This window comes from Phymastichus coffea, unplaced genomic scaffold, assembly GCF_024137745.1.
Source record: "Phymastichus coffea isolate CEN01 unplaced genomic scaffold, Cenicafe_Pcof_1.1 PCOF00002, whole genome shotgun sequence".
Lineage (NCBI taxonomy): Eukaryota > Metazoa > Arthropoda > Insecta > Hymenoptera > Eulophidae > Phymastichus > Phymastichus coffea.
In genome coordinates this window covers 5363764-5372820 of record NW_026706813.1, presented here as the reverse complement: position 1 = coordinate 5372820, position 9057 = coordinate 5363764, and positions in this window count along the sequence as shown.

Below are 9057 nucleotides of genomic sequence, written 5' to 3'. Positions count from 1 at the left end.
GGCAGAGGTTATCGCGGGGCTGCTACCATTAATTGAGCTAGCCGAGGAGAGAAGGCGTATTTATTACCGAAGAGAGAAGGATGTCGAAACGAATTGGAGCAAGAAGGAAGAGAGGAAAAGAAGCATTGAACGTTGGCAAATCGCTTGGGATAGAACAAAGAAAGGTAGATGGACTCATCGCCTTATCCCGAGCATCGAAAAGTGGATACATCGCACGCACGGCCAGGTAAACTATCATCTAACTCAGATGCTAACTGGTCATGGATGCTTTCGAGCATACCTGTACAAATACAGCTATGAGGACACACCAGAATGTCCGACCTGCAAAGGAGTAAGTGAAGACGCCGAGCATGTCTTTTTTGCATGCCGGAGGTATGAGACACGACGGGAAGAATTGGAACTCACGGTGAATGCAGCTGTTACACCAGATAGCATAGTAGAGCTGATGCTTTCCTCGGAGAAAGCATGGGCAGAAGTGACAACCTTCGCAATGGAAGTTCTCCAAGAATTACGATGCTAAGAGCAGAACAGGACGAGACTGAGGACATCAGATTAGGAGATAAGAAAAAGGAAATGACGGAATCAAGATCATAAAGAAGAAGTGACAAGGAAGAAATAGCGGATAATAGCTAACACCTCCCCCGGGAAGTAGTACCTAACGGCAGTTCCCCGGGGGATCAAAGGATCAGGAGAAAGAGGACTTCGGACTTCGGCCTTGGTCGGAGAACGAAGGGGTTTTAGTCAGTATGACACACGGCGGTGCTGGGGCTGAGGAAGTCGGGGAGGTGAACGCTTACACGGTCACATCCTAGACCCACCTCATAGCCAGCCCGTTAAGGTCGGTGCGTTCGCAATAAACGCATAGATTTTACCCTTCACCTCTATAAAAAAAAAAAAAAACACACACACACACATAACGGGATATTTACTATGCAAATGGAAAAATATATATAAATCACTAAAAAATATAAAATATTTAATTACAATAATAATAATAATATGAATTACTTTTCATTGATGCAATTTGTATTCCAGTCGCAATTGGTTCAACATTTTTACCATCCTCCCACATTATAGTATAAACCGCATTTTTCTGGAATGAAAAAATAGCTTCCTCCTCCGTCTTATTTTTAAATTCTAATATATCGTGAACGGGAACAACTTGGCGCATATGGTCATCTATATACTTGATTTTGGCGTACAATTTTGATTCCTCCATGGTAAATAACTCTGACGAACACTGCATGAATTGCACGGAGAATTAATTTAACAAACTGGACAGTATGGCGAAATGGCTTTGAATTCCGGAAAGACAAAGAGAAGATTCAATTCAAAAGTTTTTAAACGAACTGGACAGTATTACTAAGCCGGTACTTAAGGTGGACACAACCAAAATACACGGTGTTCTGACATGACACGACGACTGTGCAGTCAGAGAACATAAAATGTGTCTTTTTGTCAGAACCGTTCTGTAATCACCCTAAGTATAATGTCTGGTGCAGTTATATATTTTTTTGCATTCCCACGCTTATATAGCTATATACAACGTCGTATATTATAAATAAAATATAAACAATTTTACCTACAAAATTTATAATGGTAAGAAAAGTAATACATTCAATCTTTCAAATAATTAACAAAGCTGTATATAAATTGACTTATAAGTCTAAAATTATTTTAATTACAGTATCCGGAAAATACTAGTAGTTATATTCGTAGTAGTCAAAGAAGCATTGCATCTGAAAGGCGTATGCTTAATTCAAGTACAAGTGCAAGTAACATTTATTCATTTCAAATTCAGATCAAACTAATAGTTTGATAAGAAGATTGCGTCGGTCAATTTCAGAATTGTCAGAAAATTTAAATGGATTTAATAGATCGGATCCAACCTCAAATTCTGATAAGAATTTGAAAATAAATTCTGAAGGCAACTTAATTAGATCAAAAGGATGCTCTTATCTTTTCATTTGTTATTAAATCTATTGTTTGTACTTTCAGATAACTTATATCAATTAAACATAATTGGAAGTAAAAGTATTGCAGAAAATATTGTAAGTTAGTCTTTAAACATAAGTTTTTTTAATTATATTAGTAATCTTGATCTTAGGAGTCGTCCCTATAAATAAACTAAACACTTATTTTATTATAAACGTTTCGCAATTTTATTTATTGCCACCTCAGTACATCTGTTGAATATATATATTATGCAACGATTGCCGAAAATCGTAGGACTCGCGCGAGGTTAACGAGCGGCTAAACGAAAGTAGCCGCGCTCGGTTCGCGAGAGAGAGAGCGCGTAAGGGGCAATGACCGGGAGGGGAGGTAGCAACCGGCAGTACGACTGTGATACTCAGTCAATCCGTGCGCCTAACCTCCATCCGTCCCGAGTTTTCTCGTTTTGTTGTGCCGTTGACTGTTCCTGGTGAGCGTGCGTGGGTGAGGTGCAGCATCAGCAGCACAGCAGCAATAGTAGCAGCAGCAACCGCAGCAGCAACAGCCGCAACAGCAATAACAACAGCAGCAGTAGCGGCAACAACAACATCGGCAACAGCATCAGAGGCAGCACAGCAGAGCGGCTTAGTAACGACGAGTTATTCGGATACGGTTGGCCACCGTATCCACGCCGTCATCGCGGTAGGTGCACCTAAATTCCCTTCTATTGTTATTACGATTGGCGTGCGAATCCGCGCAGCGAGCGCGAAGAGTTTATTGTTTTGCGTGCGAGCAGGTAGTTCGCGGCAATCGCGGTTTTTTCTCTCTCTCTCGAAAAGCGTGTGTTGTCATTCACGCGTGCGCGCGTCAGTCTCTCGGCCAAATCCCCGTGTAATTGATTTTATTAAATAAATCATCCCTTGGTCTTTATTCGAACGAGTTTCCGTTATTGTGTTTTCCCTTTGTCCGGAGGTCGCGCATATTTGTTTACATTCCGATTCGAATTCGCCGGTTGCGAAGCACGAATCGCGTAAGTATCGCTAGACGCGAGTCGACATCCTAGGTTCCGGTGGCGACCGCACGAGCGCTAATAGTACGAGCTACAGCGCCGCCAAGTGGCGAGTTGGGGGAACCCAACTCGGAACATCGAGGAGACTCTGCGCAGGCGCACTACGGGCAAGGTAGGTCAATGCGCATCTAGCGCATAGATAACTAGGCGACGTCTGATCACTTTTAGGTTTATTCAAGGATTCATTGATTAGACGGCAGCCTGTTACAATTATTATAAATAAATGAATTCTTTCAATATTAATATTGTATTATAATATAAACATACGTTTGTAATGTAGATAAAATTGAATAAATTAAGAGTTCTTCCGCACATACATGGTCTGTTATAAACATTACACTTTTAATTAAATAAATATTAATTTTTCTGTCTAATAATAAATATAAAAATAGAATAACAATCTTTTGTCAGTTAGGTAAAAATATAGTTTGTCAATTGGGTAAAAACACATCATGATCAAATTTTTATCATAATAAAAAAATTTAAACATAAGTTTTTTTATTATGTAGCATTTTTTTAAGTTAAAAATAGAATATGGTATTTCTATTTACGGTAAATTAAAAATTCAAGTTATATCATGAAATTACATAAATGTATATCATATAAATATTTGAGTCAATTCTTGATAATTATCACTAACGACAAATGAAAATCAATGATTTTACTTATTAGAAATATAGCGTTGAAACTATATATAGTATTGAAACTACTTTTTTTTACAATGATCTATCTTCTCGAGTGAAGTTATTAATTAATAATTGTTGTTGTTAATTAATCCAAGTTTAATTGTTCTATGAAAATCTGCATAAATTTCAAAAAGAAATCTACATAAACTTCAAAATTTACATGTGGATTTTGTTACGGATATCTTTTGATTTGTTGTAGATCCACATGAATACCATATACGAGGTCTGTCCGGAAAGTATCGGGCCTACATTTATATCTTTGCGCCATAGTGTTCGAGCTACCTCTACTGGACAGAAACGTCAACAGTAAAGCCTCACGAATCTATTGGTTACTTACTGACACCTGCCGGACGTATAGTTCATGCGCAGCGTGTCTTTGTTTACAGTGCCTTTTTCGCGTTCGTCGGACTTTGATATTGTCAAAAATGATGAAAAACAAGATCAACGCATTTGCATCAAATTTTGCTTTCAACTCGGAAAAACGAATTCGGAAACTATTGAAATGATGCAAAAGGCCTTCGGAAGCGAGTGTATGAGCAAAATTTCACGGTTCAAGGATGGTCGCACTTCTGTCGATAGGGATTCTCGTTCCGGCCGACCTTCGACGACAGAAACCGCAGATAACATTGAGCGGGTGCGACTTGCAATCGAATAAGATCGTCGTAGGACAGTGCGAGAACTAGAAGAAGACCTTGGGATACCAAAAACTATCATTTCAGAAATTTTAACCGAAAATTTAGGAATGAAACACGTGTGTGCGAAATTCATCCCAAAATTGCTCACAGCAGAGCAGAAGAATATTCGCTTAGAAATCGCTCTGAACAATCTGGAAATGGTCAATAATGATGATAATGTGCTTAGAAAAGTTATTACAGGTGATGAATCATGGGTTTATGGTTATGATCCTGAAACAAAACAACAATCTTCACAGTGGAAGCATTCTGAATCGCCAAGACTAAAGTCGGAGCAATGTTAAGTCAATGTTGATTGTTTTTTTCGATTTTGATGGTGTTGTACATCATGAATATGCACCAACAGGTCAGACAATCAATAAAAAATACTACGTTCAAATTTTGAAACGTTTGCGTGATGCAGTAAAAAGAAAACGGCCGCACTTTTGGGAAAGTGGTGACTGGCTTCCCCATCACGATAATGCGCCAGGCCATTAATCTTGTGCAGCAGTTTTTGAGCAAACACAATATCGCATTGCTTCGACAACCTCCGTACAGTCCCGACATAGCCCCTTGAGACTTTTGGCTGTTTCCAAAACTAAAAAAACCTCTCAAAGGACACCGATTCGATGATAAAACAATGGTTGAAAACAATGCGACGAGTGTACTTAAGGCTATCCCTAAAAGTGAGTTCCAGGACTGTTTTGAAAAGTGGAAACATCGATGGAACCGTGTTATTCAATCAAATGGGGATTACTTTGAAGGATGCCACCCACCAGATGATAAAGAATAACGCTAGCATGAAAATATAAAGGTAGGCCCGATACTTTCCGGAGAGACCTCGTATAGAATCTGTTATCTATGAAAAATCCACATAGATTTCCAAATGGATTTTCTTTCGGATTTCTATTGATTTGTAGTAGAGTCATGAATTCATATATAAAATGCTATCAGAATTTAAAAAGTAAACTATTAAAAAAAAAACAAATAAAACTGTCGAAATTCAAAATCTGGTTTCTTTTAATTTTCGTTATATGATAGAATTAAAAATGTTATTTAATGTTTTTATTTTATTTATTTTTTAAATTCGGTATACACTGTAAAGAAGCAAATATATAGTGACCCTATTACCAGGCTCGTATTAAAATAAAGTAAGTGTTATTTTTTTCAGTCACATTGATGATTGAATTGCAGTTATAAAAATGAAATATAATTACATTTTCGTCTGCATTACCTAATTCTTTTTTATATAAAATTACATTTCAATGTAGCCGTTTGCCAAGGTGCTTGATTTTCATCATCCATATCTCTTGAATGTTGTAATATCTACTCCAGCATCGACGAGGAATTTGCAAATTAAATTAATTTATTAAATATAACTGATTCATATAAAATGTAACAGGCTGTCGCCTAGCCTATAATCTCTAAAAAAAGTGCCCTTATTATAACTAAACGAAGCCTTGTTATCTATGTGCTCAAAGCACAGTAACCTACCTTGCCTCGGAGTGCGCCTGCGCAGAGTCTCTTCGCTGTTCCGAGTTGGGTTCCCCCAACTCACCGCTTGGCGGCGCTGTCGCCCCTTGCTAGTAGCGCTCGTGCGGCCGCCGCTGGAACCTAAGTCGTCGACTCGCGTCTATCGATAATCGCACGATTCGTGCTACGCAACCGGCGAATTCGAATCCCCTGAAAATAAACACTGGCGCGACCTCCGGACAAAGGAAAGACTAAATAACGACTATTTAACTCGAAAGTAACGATCAACATGCACTTTATTGATGCAATTTAACTACACGGGAGTTTTGCCGAGAGACTTTCGCACGCTCGCGTGAATGACAAGACACGCTGTTTGAGAGAGAGAGAAAAAAACGCGATTACCGCGAACTACCTGCTCGCGCGCAACAAACAAATTCTTCGCGCTCGCTGCGCGGATTCGCACGCAAATTATAATAATAATTGAAAAGGGAAGAAGGTGCACCTACCGCGATATCGATAAGGATACGGTGGCCAACCGTATCCGACTAACACGCTGTTGATCGACTGTTCCGCTGCTTGCTGCACCGCTTCGATTGCTATTGCTGCTGTTGTTGTTGTTGCCACAGATGTTGCTGCTATTGCTGCTGCTGCTGTTGCTGCTACTGCAGTCGCTGCTACTGCTACTGCTACTGCTGCTATTAGCACACCCACCCACGCACTCAGGTTCGCAATGTCAATGGCAAAACACGGGAGACTCGGGAAGATTGGAGGTTAGCGCGACGCTGACAGACTGAGTAACACAGTCATACTGCCGGTCGGAGCCTCCCCTCCCGGTCATTGCCCCTTACGCGCTCTCTCTCTCTCGCGAACCGAACGCGGCTCCTCTCGCTTAACCGCTCGTTAACCTCGCGCGAGTCTTACGATTTTCGGTAATCGTTACAAAAAATATTACATTTTATTTTTGTAACTGCAATATAATCGTCAATACGAATCTATCAATCAAAAACCAGGGATCTCTTACTCACTAATCACATTCGCTATTGCCTGAGCTGTTTACTTATCTTGGTTTCGGTACTATTTTACATATACACAGGTTCAATAGCATTTTATATCTACATAGCTCATAGATCTAAGCACTGTTAATACTATAGTATGTTGCCAATGCGTCAAGCATACTATATCTATCACTTAGCCTCTTGTTCAATTCAATTTGCCTAATTGAAAAATATTTCGATATTTGTATTTAATGATCTTAAGAAAATTTATGAGAATCTTAAGAAATTAACCAAGCTGAGAAAACAGCTCAGACGGTATAGAGTCTGATCATTAATCAAGAGGTCCCTGGTTCAAGCTACGTTCGGATCAATATATTTTTTTTCTTTTTGTTTTAATATTTTTGATGTAGCAGTAATATATTATAATTTTACAGAAGAGAAAGTTTTTATAAATATTTTTAGTACAAAAGAACGTACAAAATCCATATGGATTTATCTAAATAATCCACCAAGAAATCAGCTCAAAATCCAGCTGGAATCCAATTGAAATCCACGTCTATCGAACTAAAAATCTACCTGGAAACCCAAGTTAGATTTCCAGTTGGATTCTATTTATAGAGCTTCTTTACTCACTCCCTTACTGAGTAATGTGCTATAAATGACATAAATGGATTGATATGCAAATGTCATTTAAGTCTATATTATTTATTAATTAATTATTATCCATCATTTTTATCAAAATAAGCATTTATTTTTCAGATAACTTTATTATCATTTGTATAAAATACTATAGTAATCTATTTATTTATTATAGGACTACGACCACATTCCACTTGATGCTGATGACTACTCTGATAGTAGTAGTGACGAGGAAGATTTAAATCAATATGAGATTCCTAAAAGTCAATTTCATAAATTAGATGAACTCCTGGAAAATGAACCAGCTCATGAATGTCTCAATTCACAGATATGTGTTAGTAAAATAGAAATGCTATTAGCTATAATGAAATTTTGCAAAAAATATCATGTACCAAACGCAGGATTAGTAGATATGTTTAAAATGCAAAATATGTTTATGAATAACAAAATTCTTCCCGAGAATACTTATCAGGTTGATAAACTATTCGATTCAGATGGAAATAAGGAGTATCACGCTACATGTCCAGTATGTAAGGTATATCTTGGCACATTTAATAAAAAACAACGAATGTTATTTTGCGAGCAATGTGATGATGATATCAACTTAAAGGATCCGACATATACTGATTACTTTGTCTTGATCAATGTAACAAGCGAACTACAAAATCTTATTGAAACAAATTACAACTTCTATACTGATGTCGTTTGTAAAAGAAATAAAGAATCCAATGATCATTTTCGAGATATTTACGATGCGCAAAAATATAAGAAATTTGTAGCGTCATTGCCAGTTGATCTCAAAGAGTCTTATTTAACTGTTATGTTCAATAGCGATGGCAGTCCAACTTTTAAAAGTTTAAAATTTTCAATATGGCCCATACAAATTGTTGTCAATGCGATTCCTATTAATATTCGCTATAAAAAAACAATTACTTGTGCACTGTGGTTTGGACGTAATAAACCAAACATGACATACTTTCTGCGTCCTTTTGTCGATCAGATGAGTAAACTTTCAGAGAATGGAATTTATTGTAGAATTAAAAATGAAATAAAATGTTTTCATGTCTATGTGTTGTGCTGTTGTGTAGATTCTATCGCACGTGCTCCTATGCAAGGCACTATTTAGTTTAATGGATATTATGGTTGTAACTGGTGTTTACATCCAGGTGTGCGGGTCCGTCATAATACTGGTTATTTTATAAAGTATCCTTTATTGGATGAACAACCGGAAAGACGTACGGCAAATGATACATTTGACCTAATGCAGAGATTAGTTGAATCTAATGTTCTGGTTTATGGTATAAAGAACGTAAGTCCCCTGTTACTGTTGAACAAATTCGATATAATTGATGGATTTGTTCCATGTTCACTACATTGTATTGATTCCGGCATAGGCAAACAGCTTTGTAATTATTGGGTTGGTTCGTCAAATGAGTCTTATGCGATTCCTAAGACTAAAATAAAGATTATCGATGAGTATTTAAAAAATATCAAAGCGCCTACTCAATTAACACGATTGTCACGTTATCTGAGTGATCGTGCTTATTGAAAAGTAGTTGAATGGTCAAATTGGATCCTTTTTTATAGTATAC